Source organism: Hemitrygon akajei, chromosome 1 (genome assembly GCF_048418815.1).
Source record: "Hemitrygon akajei chromosome 1, sHemAka1.3, whole genome shotgun sequence".
In the NCBI taxonomy this organism is placed as follows: Eukaryota; Metazoa; Chordata; class Chondrichthyes; order Myliobatiformes; family Dasyatidae; genus Hemitrygon; species Hemitrygon akajei.
The window spans coordinates 105,192,108-105,212,049 of NC_133124.1; the positions used below are offsets into that span (position 1 = coordinate 105,192,108).

General features: G+C 42.3%; 1 protein-coding gene across 2 annotated transcripts in view; it reads right to left on the reverse strand.

Moving 5' to 3' along the window:
- scap (SREBF chaperone) overlaps window positions 1–19,692 on the reverse strand; it is a 123,478-nt gene extending 103,786 nt beyond the window's left edge. For both annotated transcript variants that reach the window (XM_073048855.1, XM_073048863.1), the window contains exon 1: window positions 19,543–19,692. The gene's annotated coding sequence lies outside the window, so the exon portion shown is untranslated. The remainder of the gene's footprint in view (window positions 1–19,542) is intronic.
- Window positions 19,693–19,942: the final 250 nt, after the last annotated feature.

Sequence of the window (19,942 nt, forward strand, 5' to 3'; positions counted from 1 at the left end):
TCCCTTTTTTTTTTCTTTCTTATTTTTTTAATAGGGATGTTAGGGGGGAGGGGTTAAGGGGAGGGGGGGCTGGGTAACACTTTTTTTTCATACACATTTATTCTGTAACTATTTGAAAACAATAAAAAAATGTTTTTAAAAAAATCTCCCCCATCTCTTTTGGCTCCACACATAGCTGTCCACTCTGATTCTCTAAGGGACCAATTTTATCCCTCACTATCCTTTTGCTATTAATATAACTGTAGAAACCCTTCAGATTTATTTTCACCTTACTTGCCAAAGCAACCTCATATCTTCTTTTAGCTTTTCTAACTTCTTTCCTAAGATTCTTTTTACATTATTTATATTCCTCCAGCACCTTATTTACTCCATGCTGCCTATATTTATTGTAGATATCTCTCTTTTTCCAAACCAAGTTTCCAATATCCCTTGAAAACCATGGCTCTCTCAAACTTTTAACCTTTCCTTTCAACCTAACAAGAACATAAAGATTCTGTATCCTCAAAATTTCACCTTTAAATGACTTCCATTTCTCTACTACATCCTTCCCATAAAACAAATTGTCCCAATCCACTCCTAAATCCTTTCGCATCTCCTCAAAGTTAACCTTTCTCCAATCAAAAATCTCAACCCTGGGTCCAGTCCTATCCTTCTCCATAATTATATTGTAACTATTGGAATTGTGATTACTGGACACGAAGTGCTCCCCAAAACATACCTCCGTCAACTGACCTATCTCAGGAGATCCAACACTGCCCCTTCTCTAGTTGGTACCTCTATGTATTGCTGCAAAAAACTACACTGCACACATTTTACAAACTCCAAACCATCCATCCCTTTTACAGTATGGGCTTCCCAGTCTATGTGTGGAAAATTAAAATCTCCCACAATCACAACTCTGTGCTTACTACAAATATCTGCTATCTCCTTACAAATTTGCTCCTCCAATTCTCGCTCCCCATTAGGTGGTCTATAATACACCCCTATAAGTGTTACTACACTTTTCCCATTTCTCAATTCCACCCAAATAGCCTCCCTAGAGGAGCCCTCTAATCTATTCTGCCAGAGCACTGCTGTAATATTTTCTCTGACAAGCAATGCAACACCTCCCCCTCTTGTCCCTCCGATTCTATCACACCTGAAGCAACGAAATCCAGGAATATTTAGTTGCCAATCACACCCCTCCTGCAACCATTTTTCACTAATAGCTACAACATCATAGTTACAGGTATCAATCCATGCTCCAAGCTCATCTACCTTTCTTACAATGCTCCTAGCATTAAAATAAATGCATTTAAGAATTTCTCCACCTCTTCCTCTCTGTTTATCTCTAATGGTGCAAACAACTTTACTATCTTCTTTTTCTTCCTTCTCCCATACATCTGTTCCTACACTCTGGTTCCCCTCCCCTCCCCTTGTATCTAGTTTAAATCCACTGGAGCCTCTTTTTGCCTCAGGACAGCAAACACCTCCTCCTCTATAATCTGTACAGGGTTCACAAAGTCGATGCTGCTTTGTCTCACTTCTATACACTCTATGTCCATCTCCTGAGTACATATGGATGCAAAAAATATATTTATGATCTCCCCATCTCTTTTGGCTGCACACATGGATTACCATTCTGATCTTCCAGATGACCAATTTTGTCCCTTGCAATCCTTTTACTTTTACGTATCTGTAGAATCCCTTAGGATCTCCTTCACCTTGCCTGCTAGGGCAGCCCTCATGCCTTCCTTTAGTACTCCCAATTTCTTTAAGTGTAATCTTGCACTTCTTACACTCCGTAAACACCCCATTTGTTCCTACCTGCCTATACCTACAATATACCTCCTTTTTCTCTTAACCAGGGTCTCAATGTCTCTTGAAAACCAAAGTTCCCTACATCTTTCATCTTTACCTTTTATTCTGACAGGCACATACATATAAGCTTTGTACTCTCAAAATTTCACTTCTGAAAGCTTCCCAGTTATCAAGGCACTTTTGCCAGAAAATAGCCTGTCCCAATCCACACTTGCCAGATCTTTTCTGATACCATCAAATTTGCTTTTCTCTAATTTAGATTCTCAACCCACAGACCAGACCTATCTTTTTCCATATTTACTATGAAGCTAATGGAATTGTGATCACTAGATGCAAAGTGCTCCATACACAAACTTCTGTCTCATTTCCTAATAGCAGATCAAGTACTGCACACTCTCTCTTTTTGAGACTTCCATGTAACTTCCAAGGAAACTTTCCTGAACACATTTAACAAACTCTATCCCATCTAGTCCTTCCACAGTATGAGAATCCCAGTCAAAATGTGGAAAGTTAAAATCACCTACAATAATAACCTTATTTTATTTGCAATAGTCTGCGATCTCACTACAAATTTGTTCCTCTGAATCGTTCGGCATGTTGGGTAGTCTGTAATATAGCTTCATTAATGTGGTAATGCCGTTCCAATTTCTCAGTTTCACTCACAATGTCTCACTAGACAAGTTCTCCAGTCTGTCCTGAACACTGCCATGCCATTTTCCCTAACTAGTAACACAACTCCTCCTCCTTTAATTCTTCCTGTTCTGTTGTGTCTAAACTAACAGAACTCTGGAATGATGAGCTGTCAGTCCTTCCCCCCCCCCCCCCCCCCCCCGTAACCAAATCTCACTAATGGCTACTATATAATAATTCCAGGTGTTGATCCATACACTGACCTCACAATACTTCTTGCATTGAAATACATGCAGCTCAGGACATTAGTTGTACCACACTCAACCTTTTTGGTTCCAGTCTTTGCCTGAGGTTTTAACAACATCAGTCTCCACAACCTCTCCATTAATTGTTCTGGCACTCTAGTTCTCATCGTCCAGACAACTCTAGTTTAAACCTCATCGTGCAGCACCAGAAAACCTTCCTGCTAGGGTTTTAGTCCTCTTCCAGTTTAGGTGCCAACTGTCTCTTCTGTACAGGTCCCACCTTCCCTGGAAGAGAGTCCAATGATCCAAAAATCTCAAGCCCTTCCTCCTACAACAACTCCTTAGTCACGTGTTAAAGATGTTCTTCCTATTTCTGGCCTCACTAGCATGTGGCATGCAGGTAGCAATCCAGAAATCACAACCCTGCAGATCCTGTCCTTTAATTTAGCACCTCACTCCCTGAACTCAATTTGCAGAACCTCATCACTCTTCCTACCTGTGTCATTGGTACCTACATGGACCTCGATCTTTAGCTCTTCACTCTCCCACTTATAAGAATGCTGAGAACTCGATCTGAAATATCACGGACCCTGGCACCGGGGGGCAACATACCATCCAGGAATCTCATTCTCGTCCACAGAACCTCTTTTCTGTTCCCCTAACTAACGAATCCCCTATTAACACTGTTCACTTCTCCTCCCCCACTTCTCTTCTGAATCACAGAGCTAGACTCAGTGCCAGATATCTGACAGCTGTGACTTTCCTCTGTTAGGTTATCAACCCCCCATCCCCGATAGTATCCAAAGTAATATACCTGTCATTGAGGGGGTTGGCCACAGGGGTACTCTACACTGCTTCCTTAACCACTTTCCCCTTCCTGACTGTCACCCAGTTTCCTGTGTTCAGCACCTTGGGTGTAACTATCTTTCTATATGTCCTATCTATCAGCCCTTGAGCTTCCCGAATGATCCAGAGTTCATCCAGTTCCAGCTTCAGCTCCTTAATGTGGAGTGTTAAAAGCTGCAGCTGGATGCACTTCTTACAGGCGTAGTCGAAAGGACACTGTAAGACTCCCGCCTTCCCACATCCCACAAGAGGAGCATTCCACTGTCCTGCCAGGCATTTCTACTCTTTTAGCTGAGCAAATACAAATAAGGAAAAAGAATAAACTGTGGATCGGGGCAGGAAGGAGGGGATTTTTTGCCTTCTCTGACAAGACTCTCCTCGCTGAAGCCTCAAAATCCCCACTCCAACTCTATCCACTTAGTCAATGTCTGCTCCACCTGCCCCTGCTTTAGTTTAATTTGTTATTGCCAATCAATCCTGAACACTGATTAGCCACTGCTCAAATCTAACTACTGCAAGTCGCTGCCTATTCTACTTAATCAGTAAACCTGTGTGAACTACATCTTCTCAAGCTTCCGAGCTCTCTGAATGGGTGCCGCTCAGAGCTCCAAACTGCCATGAGTCGTTAGCTTTTCTACTAAATCGGCAAACCTCGGTGAACTACCGTAGATTCCGGATTATAAGCCGCTACTTTTTTCCCACATTTTGAACAGCTTTGAACTCTGCGGCCTATAATCCAGAGCGGCTAATACATGGTTTTTTTTCATGCCGCCTCGTAAACATTTTGCCTCGTAACAGTAGACCAATAAAATTGATGAGTAGTTCACAGAGGTCCAATGAAATTGTACGATAAATCAAGCGCACTTTCACAATTAAATTATTGTAAATCAGTCATTTGTACTCACCCTCATCAACATGGAAAATACTCGAAGAAAAGCAAGACCCGAGCGCGTCAGACCCGATTAGACCCGATCGCATTGCGCAAGCGCGTCAGACCCGATTAGACCCGATCGCATTGCGCAAGCGCCAGACCCGATTAGACCCGATCGCAATGCGCAAGCGCGTCAGACCCGATTAGACCCGATCACATTGCGCAAGCGCATCAGACCCGATTAGACCCGATCGCAATGCGCAAGCGCGTCAGACCCGATTAGACCCGATCGCATTGCGCAAGCGCGTCAGACCCGATTAGACCCGATCGCAATGCGCAAGCGCGTCAGACCCGATTAGACCCGATCGCATTGCGCAAGCGCCAGACCCGATTAGACCCGATCGCAATGCGCAAGCGCGTCAGACCCGATTAGACCCGATCGCATTGCGCAAGCGCATCAGACCCAATTAGACCCGATCGCATTGCGCAAGCGCGTCAGACCCGATTAGACCCGAGCGAAAACGCTGCTTTTAAGTTAAAGTCGATCAATAACTTTTCCTGGTAGGCTGCAGTATATATATTTTTACCAGTCGCTAGGAGATATTGGAATGTTGTTCGTGCTGTTCAGTAAAAAAGTATATGCAACGTAATTTGTGTTACCGATACGTATGTATATTTAAAAGTAGCGGTGCAGCCTAAAATCCGGTGCGGCCTTTACAATTAAAAAATTGATTTTATTTCTAAAATTAGAGCCTGCGGCTTTTAATCAGGTGCGCTCTGTAGTCCGGAATCTACGGTATGTCTTCTCAGGCTTCTGATCTCTCTGATTGGGCGCTACTCAAGGCTACATTTATCAGACAAAAGGTCGGTTCAGGGGTCTTATGACAATGAGATAGAAGCTATCCTTGAGCATGGTGGTATGTGTTCTTAAGCTTTTCTATCAACTCTCTGATGGAAGAGGGGAGAAGAGAAAATGACCGGGTAGGACGGATCACTGATTACGTGAGCTGCTTTCCAGGCAGCAGGAAATGTAAAGAGTCAATAAAGGGTAGGCTGGTTTTTGTAATAGACTGAGCAGTGTTCACAACACTGCAATTTTTTGTTGCCACACCAAGTTATGACATATCCAATCACAAATAAGAAAAAAATCTGCAGATGCTGGAAATCCAAGCAACACACACAAAATACCAGAGGTACTCTGCAAGCCAGACAGCATCTATGGAAAGGTGTACAGTTGATGTTTCGAGTGGAGACCCTTCAGCTGGACTGGAGTTCCTCTTGTCCTCATCTACCACTCCACTAGCCTCCACGTACAGCACATAACTCTCCATAACTTCCGCCATCTCCAACAGGATCTCATCACTAAACACATCTTTCCCTTCCCACCCTCCCCCCCCCCCCCCCACTTTCTGCTTTCCACAGGGATCACTCCTACATGACCCTTGTCCATTTGTCCCTCCCCACTGACCTCTCTCCTGGCACTTATCCTTGTAAGCAGAACAAGTGATACACCTGCCTCCACCTCCTCTCTCACTACCTTTCATGGCCCCAAACAAACCTTCCAGCTGAGGTGACGCTTCACCTGTGAGTCAGTTGGCGTCGTATACTGTGTCCGGTGCTCCCAGTGTGGCCTTCTGTATATCGGTGAGACCTGACGCAGATTGGGAGACCGCTCCTCTGCCAGAAGAAGTGGGATCTCCCAGTGGCCACCCATTTCAATTCCACTTTCCATTCCAATATGTCAATCCATGACCTCCTTTACTGGGAGGAGGCCACACTCAGGTTGGAAGAACAACACCTTATATTCCGTCTGGGTAGCCTCCAATCTGATGGCATGAACATCGATTTCTGAGACTTCCAGTAATGCCCCCCCTTCACCATTCCCCACCCCCCTTTTCCTTCTCTCACCTCATCTCCTTGCCTGCCCATCACCTCCCTCTGGTGCTCCTCCCTGCTTTTCTTCCTTCCACAGCCTTCTGTTCCCTCCTATTAGATTCTCCCTTATCCAGCCGTTTATGTCTTTCACCAATCAACTTCCCAGCTCTTTACTTCACCCCCCTCCCAATTTCATCTATCTCCTTGTATTTCTCGCTCCTCTTCCCCCACCTTTTATATCTACTCATCTTTTTTTCTCTCCAGTTCTGCTGAAGGGTCTCGGCCCGAAAAGTTGATTATATTCTTTTCCATTGAAGCTGCCTGGCCTGCTGAGTCCCTCCAGCATTTTGTGTGTGTTGCTTATTATGTGTGTTGCATTCAAGAGAGTTAGATAGAGCTCTTATAGATAGCGGGGTCAAGGGATATGGGGAGAGGGCAGGAATGGGGTACTGATTGTGTATGATCAACCATGATCACAGTGAATGGTGGTGCTGGCTAGAAGGGCAGAATGGCCTACTCCTGCACCTATTGTCTATTGTCTTATGATGTATCCAGGTCAGATGTTTTATAAGGTGCACCTGTAAAATTAGCTGAAGGTCATTTGGGACTGAATTTCTTCAGCCTTCTGTGGAAATAGGCAGTGATAGGCTTTCTTGGCAATAGCTTCAGTATTGCTGGGCCAGAGCAAGTAATTGGTGATACTTACTCCTAGAGATTTGATGCTCTCAACCACGTCCATCATCTCTATCTCAGCACCATTGATACAAAAGGGGCTTGTACTCTATCCTGCTTCCTGAAGTCAATGATTAGTACTTTTGTTTTGCTGATATTGATGTTGCCACCATGCTATCTCCTTCCTGTATTCTGTTGGTGAGATCTTACCCATTACTGTGGTGTCATCTCCGAACTTATAAATGCAGTTACAGGAGTATCTGGCAGAACAGTTGTGAGCATACAGTGAGTAAAGCAGAGGGCTAAGGACCCAGCCATGTGGGAGAACAGTGCTGCGGATAAAGAGCATTTCAATGCGTTCGAACTACTGTTCAAATGTTTGAGGTGAGACATTCAAAAAACAGTTCTGAACTGTTCTTATATTCCTAATCCAGTTAAGTCTTTGTTCAATAGCCAAACAGAAAGATGACAACTGTTGACTAGTGATGGTAGATGCCACTGGATGTTACAGGTAGCTTGTCAAGACTTTTCCTTAAAGACAACCAGTGCTAAGCAGCACTAATATTTCTCAGCCTCTGTGAACTGCTGTGTGGGTTTTGTTGCAATCAGGAATACATTTCCTCACCATCGCATAAGTTGCACAATCATCAACGAACACGGCCATTTCTTTAACTTAAAATGCTGAATTATCACCACCTGTCTGTCATTTCTCCTTGTATGCCTTCAGCTACTAAGTCCACAAATTCTGTAAGTCACTCTCTATTTCTAACCCTTCAAACAGCTATCTTTTTTGCCAGGTTTTCACTCATCTGACCCAACACCTCCTTATGGGCTGTATAATCTACTTTTTGTTTGGCAATGTTCCTGTGAAATATTTTGAGATGTTTTGCTCGCTAGACAGCACAATTTAAATAGAAAATATTGATTCTGCTGTCACTAGTGGAGTAGCAGCATGGAATGGTAATATTATGTAAGATACAAGAGCCGACCAAACAATGGGAAATGATATCTGCAGATTCTTGTTTGGCACTCCTGACCAGTACAAAAATGACCAGAGACAAAAATATACTTAAACCCTTTTAATGATTATCCTTAATGCTGCAATGTAGCTTTGACTTTACAGGGAGCCATCCTGAAGCAGAAAATTACATTCAAGCAATTGTAATTGACACCATGAATCAGGAGTTTGCCTAGTACATGACAAACTGAAATGCTGATGATAATCACCTAGTACTTATAAGTTCAAGATAGGATATCCATGTTTGTTTGTGAGAAGTTCAAGGATGACTTGCAAAGTCCATAGCACCTCACCTGAGTCTATTATTACTTGGCCCTTGGAGTTCCCTGCAATCTGGACAAATGCATCTGGCTAAGCTGCCTGCCAGAAAATTCTTGTCCTCTCTATGAGCAGAAAGCATGAAGGCACATCACTGGCTCCACTTCATTAGGAGTTTGAAGAGATTATTTGGTATTTCAGCGTACAGTACAAATTTATATAGATGAACTGTGAAGAGCATTCTGATTGGTTGTATCAATGCCTGGTAATGGAGCCTGCAATGCACAGGACTGCAAGAGAATTGAGCAAGCTGTAGTCTCAGCCAGTTCCATAATAAGCACGATTCACCTTTCCATTAAGGATTTCTTTAAGAGGAAGTGCCTTTAGAAGGTGACATCCATCTTTAAAGACCCTTCTTACCCGGGATAGGCCTTCTTCATGTTACTGGAGCTTGAAGATCCAAACTCAGTGTTTTAAGACCAGCTTCTTCCCTTTGCCATCAGAATTCCTAACAAGCCATGAACATTACCTTGTTATTCATCTTTCACCTTTGACTTCGGCAGTCAGAGGTAGTCACCTTTTTCAAGCAGGCTTCAATTACACCGGTGCCCAAGAACATGGTAACCTGCCTCAATGATCATCATCCAGTAACACTTACATCCAATGTGATGAAGTGTTTTGATAGGTTGGTGATGAAACAGATCAACTCCTGTCTGAGAAGTGACTTGAATCCAGTTCATTTTATATACCAGTACTTCAGGTCCACAGCAGATGCCATTTCATTGGCTCTTCACTCAACCCTGGAACATCTGAACAGCAAAGATGCATAAATCACAATCACAATGTTCTTTATCACAGCTCAGCATTCAATGCTACCATTCCCTCAAGAGCTTGTCCTCAATACCCCCTGTGCAATTAGATCCTCAGTTTCCTCACTTGCAGACTCCATTAGTAGTCTGCAGACTTCCTCAGTAAATATATTTAAGACAAGGTTGCATAGAGTTTTGCATAGTAGGGGAATTAAGGGTTATGAGGAAAAGGCAGGTAGGTGAAGATGAGTTCATAGCCATGATCTTATTTAATGATGGAGCAGCCTTGATGGCCAGATGGCCTACTACTGCTCCTATTTTTATGTTCAAGGACTCTTCACCTCACATTTATTGCCTAGTTATTTATTTTTTTCTTTTGCTTCCGCAAAGTTTGATGACTTTTGCACACTGATTGTTCTGATGTGTGGGATCTTTGATTGACTCTATTGTTTCTTGGATTTACTTCACCCAAGGTACAGAATCGAGAACTGATTTATGCATATTTCAGAAGCTGTTTGGTTGACAATGCACACCTAATAGGGATGGGCAAACACGTGAATATTGCACAATGATCAGCTTCATTGCTGTGAGATTGAAATAATACGGATTAATGTGATAAATTGGACGAAGTGCTAGATTGATCTTGGAGTAGGTTAAAAGCATAACATCATAGTCAGAACAGTCTGTACTGTTCGATGCTTTACGTTTGAAAATTGTTAAAAGAAAGGGGAGGGGAAATTGCATTTGGTGGTAGAATAATTTTATGTCTGGCACACATTACAAAGAATAGTTTGTTGAATGCGGACAATGGGATATTATAAGAACTAGGGATTGTCTATCCTTGGCCTCTTTAGTTGGTGGGGGAGAAGCAGAGGTGTGAGAAATTGATGGAATGTGTTCAAGGAATCGTCCAGCATACAATGCCCAAATGTAACTTGTGCTGTGTTGTAACTCCAAAAACTAATCAAAAGAAAACCACAGGAGCTGAGAAGACGTGTATTCTTAGTTTTACTTTAGTGAGGCATAATATTGTATGCCTTTCATGTACTTCTTACATATAACCCTGGAATGAATTATGTAAACAAAGAATGCCTAATCAAAAATATTTACATTATTACTCAATTACTGAATTATTGAATACACAACACTCTTCCCTGCTTAGCTATAAACTCCAACTAAAAAAAGAATACATCTCAATTCAAATATGTAACGTATTGCTCCAGAGCAGCAATGGCTGGAGTTTCTGAGAGTAATACAGGAGGCACAGGTTAGGTACATCCCAAAGAAGAAGTAGTCCAGAGGCAGAATGATGGAACCATAGGTGATATGGGAAGTCAAAGCCGACATAAAAAGCAAAAGAGAGGGCATATTCCAAGATGGCAGTGCGACGCAGCTTGCAGCGGCCACTCTGGAGCTGATTATCTGTTATTTGTGAAGTGGGGTGCCGTGCGCAATCGTAATTGATTGAAAATGGACGTGGGAGCACGGGGGAACATTGGGAAATCTCCAGGAAGACCTTCTTCGTTGCTGCTGCTGCTGTGAGGTCCAAGACTCTGCTGGGAAGAACAGGCCCCCAGTCCTCGGGGTCGCATTGCCGATGGCCGTTGGCGGGGCCGTCTTAATACGCTTGGCAGAGGATGGTGCTCAGAGAAGCTGTGCCGGAGAGGATGGTCGTCGGACTCGGAGCCCGCTGCGGTCAGGTCACTTTCGGTGTGTGCTGTGTCTGCGAGGCTGGTTTCGACGGAGCTTTCACTGTGTGCTGCATCTGCAAGGCTGAGTCGGATGGCACCGTGGAAATCCATAGCGGGGGTATTCCCTTCTGCCGCCGGTGTGGGATGGCGAGTCTGTCGGGACCCTGGGGACTTGTGGAAACTGTGTGGTGATTTCTTTTGAACTTATAGTCCTTTAACATCTTTGGACTATTTTTACTGTGCCCGTGGTCTGTTTTTTTTAAAATCAATTATGCTATTGTTTACACTGTTATAACTATATGTTGTAACTATGTGGTTTTGTGCAGGTCTTGTAGCTTTAGTTTTTGGTCTTGTCTTGTTTGTCTGGTGGGATTGGAGCACCTTTCCAGGGAACGCTAAGACGGTAGCACGATATTAATACGCAGCAGCCTCTCCGAACTCTGGATTGGGGATTGCCAAACGTTATGTGTTTTTTCTGGTGTAGTCTGTTTTGTCATATGCTTTTGTGATATCATTCTGGAGGAACGTTGTCTCATTTTTTAAACTGCATTGCATCTGTGGTTTCTATATGACAATAACCTGAATCTGAATATGATAGAGCAAAAATTGGTGGGAAGTTAGAGGATTGGGAAACTTATATAAAACAGAAGGCAACTAAAAAAGTCACAAGGAGAAAAAAGATGAAATATAAAACTAAGCTAGCCAAAGAGGGTACCAAAGGTTTTTACAGATATTTAAAGAGTGCTGCACATCAAGCTGCTTAACAAGAGCCCATGATATTACAAGAAAAGATACTTGTATGGATAGAGCTTTGGTTGACTGGCAGGAGGAAAAGAGCGAGAATAAAGGGAGCCTAATCTGTTAGTGCCGGTGACTAGTGGTGTTCCGCAGGTGTTGGTGTTAGGACCACTTCTTTTTAAGTTATATGTCAATGAGATGGATGACAGATTTAACGGCTTTGTGGCCAAGTTTGTAGACAACGTGAAGATACAAGGGAGGCTGCGCAAGTACTTAGACAGATTTGGAGAATGGGCAAGGATGCAGCAGATGAAAGACAGTGTCAGGAAGTGTACGATCATGCACTTCGGTAACAGGAATAGAAGCACAAACGAGGAGAAAATTCAAAAATCCAAGTCCTCGCGCAGGATTCCCTAAAGGTTAATTTGCAGGATGAGTTGGTGGTAAAGAAGGCAAATGCAATGTTAGCATAAATTTCAAGAAGGCTAAAATATAAAAGCAAGGAAGTAATGATGCAGTTTTATAAGGCACTGGTGTGAGTAGTTCTTACTCTTGTGGGATGACATCCTTCTTGACTTGCAGATCACTCTGCTTGGCAAGTGAAATGTTAACTCATTCCACAGATGCTGCCTGACCTGCTGTGCCTCCAGCACTTATGCTTTCATTGCAATACATGTAATTTCCCTCCTTGTCCTCACTTGCAGACCAACAGACATTTCTCTTCTGAAACTTCGGAAAACCACAATCACCCACTCCTATTTAAAATTCTTTCTTGATTACGTGATCCTTGCAAACTCCTAATCAATCACAAATCTTTCTTTCCCATTTCTATTCCAACTCCATTTCAATCCTCTCAATGCAATAACTAATATTGGCTGTGACCAAATTATTGCACTCTGCAGATTTCATTATCACCATCATCTATAATAAACTTATCTGAGGCCCAAATCTATCATACTGCCTTAACTTGTCTCTATTCGTAATCAACTAATCAGTCAGGCATCTCAACATATGACTTATATGCTCTTCATCACATTTTCAGAACGCTCGAAAATCATGCCTTGCACCATCACTTATCACAAGTGCACCGGAGTCCATGACAGCATGATCAACAGTTTCTAATATATGTTAATATTTGTACTTGCAAACTGTAACTCTTCCTTAATCTCATCAGTTTGTACTAGTCATGGAGAAGCAAAATATCCTCCATGTGAACAACAGGAAGACCTCCTTCCAAGATCCATGCTAGTACTTCCCAGCAATTTATTAATACAACACAGACAGCATCCTATCTGGATGCATCACTGGTTGGTATGGTAACTGCTCTGCAAAAGACCACAAAACACTGCACTGAGCTCTGGACATGGCTCAGCACATCATAGAGACCAGCCTCCCCTCCATGGACTCTGTCTACACTTCTCACTGCCTCGATAAAGCAGCCAACGTCATCAAGCAAATGTACATATTCCAGATATTCTTTCTTCTTCACCTGCCCCAAAGGCACATACCTTTGAAAAAAAGCCTGAAAGCACACATCACCATGCTCAGGAGAGCAGGTGAGACTAATGAATGGTCCACTAAAATGGGACTCTGACCTCACAGTCTACCTCATTATACCTTAATCGTCTGCCTGCTCTGTATTTTCTCTGTTACTACAGCACTGAATTCTGCATTGTTAATTGTTTCCCACTTTTGATTGAAAAACACTATTCATTATCATTGTGATGGGACTGCCAAGATGCTGGAGCTGCAACAAAGGACTACATGGATCTGAGCAGCAGAAAGAGTATGGAAAAACAAAAGGGATATACAATTCTACAACCAATGGATCAGATCAGGCCAATGGACCTCCTTCCATGTTGTGCGACGATCAAAGCTTAGCAGTCCCTCCACACTAGTTGTGAATGCTGATGATAACTAAACAGGCAGAAGAAGCTTCAAGAAATCCCCATCCTCAACGTGGCAGGACCCAGCATCTGAACGTTAAAGACTACCCTGAAGCACTTGTAATTATGTTTTGCTACAAATGCTGATAGATGACCCATCTACCTTTCCTCCAAAAATCCCTACTATCACAGAAACCAATCTAAATTCCTTGGTGCTTTATTTTGGAGGACCTGTCCTGGGCCCAGCACATAAGTGCAATTAGGTAGAAAGCACAGCAACTCCTCTACTTCTTTAGGAGTTTGTGAAGATTTGGCAAGACATCTAAAACTTTGTCAAACTTTTAATGATGAGTAGTGAAGAGTATATTGACTGTCTGCATACAGCCTGGTATGGAAACACCAATGCCCTTGAATGGAAAATCCTATCAAACATAGTAGGTACAGCCCAGTCCACCATGCATAAAGTCCTCCCCACCACTGAGCACATCTACACGCAATGCGATCGCAGGAAAGCAACATCCATCACCAGTGGCCCCCACCACCCAGGACACATTCTCTTCTCGCTGCTGCTGTCAGGAAGGTACAGGAGTCTCAGGGCTCATACCACCAGTTTTAGGAACAGTTATTACCTACCCCCTCAACCATCAGGCACTTGAACCAGTGGGGTTCAACTTCATGCCCCATCACTCCACTGTTCCCACAACCTATGGACTCATTTTCAAGAACTCTTTATCTCATGTTCTCTACAGTTATTGCTTATTTATTTAGTTAATATTTCTTTCTTTCTGTATTTGCACAGTTTGTTGTCTTTTGCACATCAGTTCAAGGCCCAAGTTGGTGTGGTCTTTCACTGATTCTATTATGGTATTTTTCTATGGATTTATTGGGTATTTTTGCAAGAAAATGAATCTCCAGGTTGCATAACGTGGCATATATTTTACTTTGATAATAAATTTACTTTGAACTTTAGCCAATTTGATTCACTTATACACCACATGCCACATGACCTCCTGGCCGCAGGACAAGAGTTGCACTCCAAAATTATCATGCCTATACCCAAGCTGTTCTAGTATTACTGCAACACTAACCTTTACCCAAGCATGTCGGTTATGAATAATCCACATTAGGCAAGGTAAAATGGAATCTTGCTGATTGTAACATTATCAAATGGCATTTATTCCAAACTGATTTCCAATTTGAATTTTTCCAGAGCTGCTTCCTCAGCACAGCCTCTGCTCAAAGAGATAAATACTGGAGGTAAGGTATGAATGATTATCCTTGACATCATTGCAGTAGAAAACAAATATATCAACAAAGCCTGGTTAGACATTAAATCACTTAATATCAAGGGAAACAGACTCCAATGGCTAGGCTCAGTCTTCTCAGAGAAAAAGATGGTTGTACTTGTTGGAGTTTGATCATCCTAGCCACAGGACATAGCTGCAGGAGTGACTCATTGATCCAACAATTTACAGGTGTTTTACTAATAAAACAGAATTCTGGAGGAACACAGTGAAGCACCTATGAAGCCAAAACATGAACGTCAACATTTCAGGCCAAGACACCGCATCAGGACAGATTGTCAGCATGTCACAATTCAAGGCCAGGTAGAAGAGAACAAGCAGATGACAGGTGGAAGCAGGTGAGGGCGAAGTAGGGCAGGGGTTAGCAGGTGATAGGTGGAAGGAGATGATGGGCAGATGGAAGCAAGTGTTGGGGATAGTAGGAAAGAAAGAGAATGGAAAAGATGAAAAAAGTGGGATGAAAATTAGGTAAACAGAAGAGTGTGAAGCATGAGTGGGAGGAAAACAAACGATATGTACCACCTGAAAACAGAAAATTCAAATGTTCAAGTCCAAGCTACCTAACATAATACAAGATGTTGTTCTTACAATTTGAACTTGCTCTTCTGTAATCCTGGATACGGTCAAGGTCAGCTACCAACAACTGCACCCAAAACATAAATTTTCCTCTACATTCACAGTCCTGATGCAGGGTCTCAACATGACAGGCTGACTATCCTTTTGCTTCCAGATCCTGCAGTTTCTCAGCATATTTTCCTCCAGCATCTGCTTTCTTGATTCATTGATGATGAACTTCCCACCATAACGTCTGACAAGCAATAATACAGAAAATGCTACAATGTACTCAAAGCTGGTTCCTTAATGTTGTTTTAGCTGGGGAATAGTGGGGATAAGACCCGCTCCTTATTAAATGATCCCAGTGGTGTGTGTAGCCTCTGACAACCAAGTCCAGCTCTTGCCTTTCACATGAGGCTTAGCTACTACGCCCAGATGTAGGGGCAAAGGCAGGTTACAGAAATATTAAAACCAGGACAGATGGGACTCGTGACCCATGTTTGGCAGAAGGAAAAAGCTCATCTGAAACCGTCACTGCCTTGCACTATACCCACTCATGGGGAAGGCTTCAGGAGTAAACCCCAAGGATGGGCAACTCCTGTGATCCGGCTGGTGCCAAACTGTTTTGGTCTCTGCTGTTCCTTTTGATTCATCAGCTGGGTGGAGAGAGGGAGCCTGCTACATGTGTGACAGCTCTCTCTCCATATAATACTGCCCTGGCTTGCATATCACGTAGACAGCTGGAACAGAACATCTTTGGTCAACCCTGACCAGTGGAGGGCCTCACTCATCAGTTCAAATTGTAAGAACAGCATCTTGTATTCAGAGAACATGTGTGAAGACTGAGAGTTAATATTAAGTTCATTCTGGTTCTCTCTCCACAGTTGTTGCATTGACTTGTGGAGTCAACATTACCTATTATTTATTTCCAATTCTATCTTGCAGGTTTCTTTGGATGTTAGTTCAACCAGGAATCTGCTGCTGGTATCCCACCCACATCAATTCTTATTCAAACCTCCACCACATCCTCTGAGTAAATACCAGTGCCCACGCAACGGATACTTAATGTTTTCTTACTTTGATTTGTTCAATAGTTAAGATTATATCTATCTTTAGATCATATTTCATAATACTTGTTCACCAGTTTATTACTTGGTATCTGCATTCCATGACCTAGGAACGTAATGAACCATAAAAGGCCAATATTTTAAGGCAGTTACTTTTCTTTATCATTCCCATTCCACCTACCTGTTCAACTCTGAACATAATGCATTCTTTAATTGAGACACACCCTATAAGATATTTTATTAAAAATGAAGCACTTAACATGTAATGTGTAGTAAATCTATTAGTCATAATCAGTCACCATACAATACAATTCTTTGACAGATGATGAAAGAACCTTGTTAAATGATATTATTAATCAATGCTTACATGAATCTTCTGTAAAGGAACAATATGTTTATGGAACAGAAGACCTATCCAACAGCTACCAATGCTCCTGAACTCACAGTCACTGTTGTAGGGATAAGATCAGTCTTCTGGAATGACACCAAGGAAAGCATCTGGCTCAGATGGCGTCCCTGGTATTGTTTTTCGATCTTGTGAAAATCAAGAAGCTGAGGTATTTGCACGCATTTTTTAGCCCTTCCTTGCTTCAGTCTGAGGTTCCCACCTGCTTTAATAAGACCATTATTATCCTGTTAGCTAAGAAAAACAAGATAACACGCCTTAATAAGTACCTCTCAGTGGTTCTGACATCCATGATCTTGAAGTGTTTCAGAGGCTGGTCATGGTGTGCATTAACTCCAGCCTCCCAGACAACCTCGACCCAATGCAATTCCCTTACCGTTGAAACATGACTGCAGCAGAAGCTGTCTCCCTGACCCTATGCTCATCTCTGAAGCATCAGAATTGTTAAGGCACCTATGCTAGACTACTGTTTATTGACTTTAGCTCCACCATCAACAATATAATTCTAAGCAAGCTCATCTCCACATTGCTGGAGCTAGGACTCAACACCCCTCTTTGCGCCCTTCTTTGACTTCCTGACCAGCAGACACCAATCAGTAAGGATAGGCAGCAACACATCCACCATGATTATCTTCAACACTGGTGCACCACACAGCTCCTTCTTCTGCCCCCCTATTGTTCCCTATACACGCATGACTGCATGGCCAGATTCTGCTTTTAATTCCAGCAGAGGTTCCCAACCTAAAATCCAGACCCCTTGTTTAATGGTACTGGTCCATGGCATAAAAAAGGATGGGGACCCCTGATCTACAGGTTTGCAGATGATACCACTGTAGTGGGCCATATTTTAAATAGCCATGAGCAGAATACTGGAATGCAATAGAGTGCCTAGTGACATGGTGCTATGACAACAATCAATCTCAGCAAAATGAAAGAGATGGTCATTGACTTCAGGACGGGGGAGGGGCTCCTGTTCCTGTTCACAGTGAATGCACTGAAGTCAGGAGGGTTGACAGAATCAAGATCCTGGGAGTGAATATCACCAATAACCAACCCTGGTCCAACCAAGTTGACTCCGTGGCCAAGTAAGCTTTCCAGCAGCTTTACTTCCTCGAACATTTGACATGTCCCCTTTGACCATAACAAATTTTTATTAGTGCAACATATATGTTGTAACAAGGCTACAAAACAATTCCCTGGTACAATAAGATGGATTCTTGATCTCACAATCTACCTTGTTGTGACCTTGAATCTTTCAGTCTACTTGCACTGAATCTTCTCGATAACGGTAATACTTTATTCTACACTCTGCTGTCTTATCTTGTACTACCTCAATGCAGCGTTGTTATGAATTGGTCTGTATGAATGAACAGCAAGCAAGTTTTCCCATGCAGCAATAATAAACCAATATACCAATGGTTAATGATGGATATACAGAAAGATGTGGAGACAAAATTATCTCTATTATCAAAGCTGAAAGCATCAATATCATTTAAATATAAAAGAGTTTTGTTAGATCTAACCAACAAGGAGTTGAACAAGTTTGGTAAAACTTTTCAAGTTCAAGTTCAGTTTATTGTCAATCAATCGTACATATGTATACCACCAAATGAAACAACATTACTCCAGACAAACAGGCCATCCTGTACAGAACATAAATATTTCAATTATTTTTTAAACAAAAGCATTTTAAGATGGCAAAACAAAGCAGAGTTTTTAAAAAAAATTAAAAGCTTTAGATGTACATCTCACTAACTGATGTGGTTTTGGTTCACTCCACAAAATATTATTTAGAAACTGATTAGTGATGTCATTTGGAAAGACTAAAATGCAGAAATTTATAACAAATAATAACACCTGGTACTTTTAACTATTTCAAAATTGTTGATATATTATTCCATTGTTAACTATGCAGGGTTCTAATCATTAATGCACCCAAAATGCTGGAGGAACTCAGCTGGCCAGACAGCATCTATGGAAAAAGAGTAGAAACCTTTTGATGTTGTCTAACCTGCTGAGTTCCTCCAGTAATGAGTGAGTGAGTGAGTGAGTGAGTGAGTGAGTGAGTGAGTGAGTGAGTGAGTGTGTGTGTGTGTGTGTGTGTGTGTGTGTGTGTGTGTGTGTGTGTGTGTGTGTGTGTGTGTGTGTGTGTGTGTGTGTGTTTTCGCTCGGATTTCCAGCATCTGCAGATTTTCTCTTGTATCTGATCATTAATATCAGCTTCAGAAAAATGGGGCAGAACAATGAATTCTGATCAGAGTATTAGTTCAGATAAATAATCAGAACTATGCTCTATTTAATAAAACTGTAAACTACAAGAAAGGAACAGGCATCACAAAATAAAAGCAAAATCTGAACTGTACAGAGAGATATCAAACCATGGTACGTGCAAGTATGAAGCTGAAAGTTAAAGATCAAAATCGATGATAAAACATGGATATCAAAACCCTACAGAATTTGAGTCTCGATACTTCAACAAAAGCAAAGCCTAACAAATTATAGTACAGTTACATAGTTCTTTAAAAAAAATAAGAAATTTAGCAGACATTTCGCTACAGAAAAACTTGTTATATTGATGAGGTTCAATTTACTTTTTTTTTGCAATTAGAAGAATCGGAAACTAACAGAACAAGATTACCTTACCGGCATGGACGCAGATGGATGCCGGGTTTCTATTCAACGAGTAAAACCAGCATATATTTTAAACAAAGTAATAGTGTAAAGTGTAGTAGAAGCATACGAATGCTGGACCCATACAGCACAGGGATTGGGCCTAGCTGGGCTGCTCACACTCACACATTGTCCAGACCCGGGAAACTACAGTCCACCCGCGGCGTTAATCGACCGATTCCACCGCGGTGCGCTCCTTACCTGGGACCGCTCTTATCCGATCCTCGATCGCTCTTGCGACTGGAACAAAGTCCCTGAGTTTCAGCAGAGGCACCACTCGAGCGCGCCTCCCGAGTAACACGCGGGGCCCCGCCGCTCGCCTGAGTGCGCGCATGGCAAACCCCGCTGCGCGTTCGCGAATCACGTCGAAGAAGCACGCAGGCGCCCGCCCTCCCTCCCAAGGCCAACGTTGGCGGTTTAGACAGCGGAAAATTCCCACTTCGTCTTACTTTGCTGTGTTCATACACATTCAACTCTTTGTATTTTTTTAAAAAGGGCGAAATAGGACAGCAATAAAAAGGAAACAAGTAACTTTTCTAAAGCGAATGCCACTTGTCTGCGAGGGTAAGCGCAGGTTGATTTGGCAGATGAATGTGTGGCT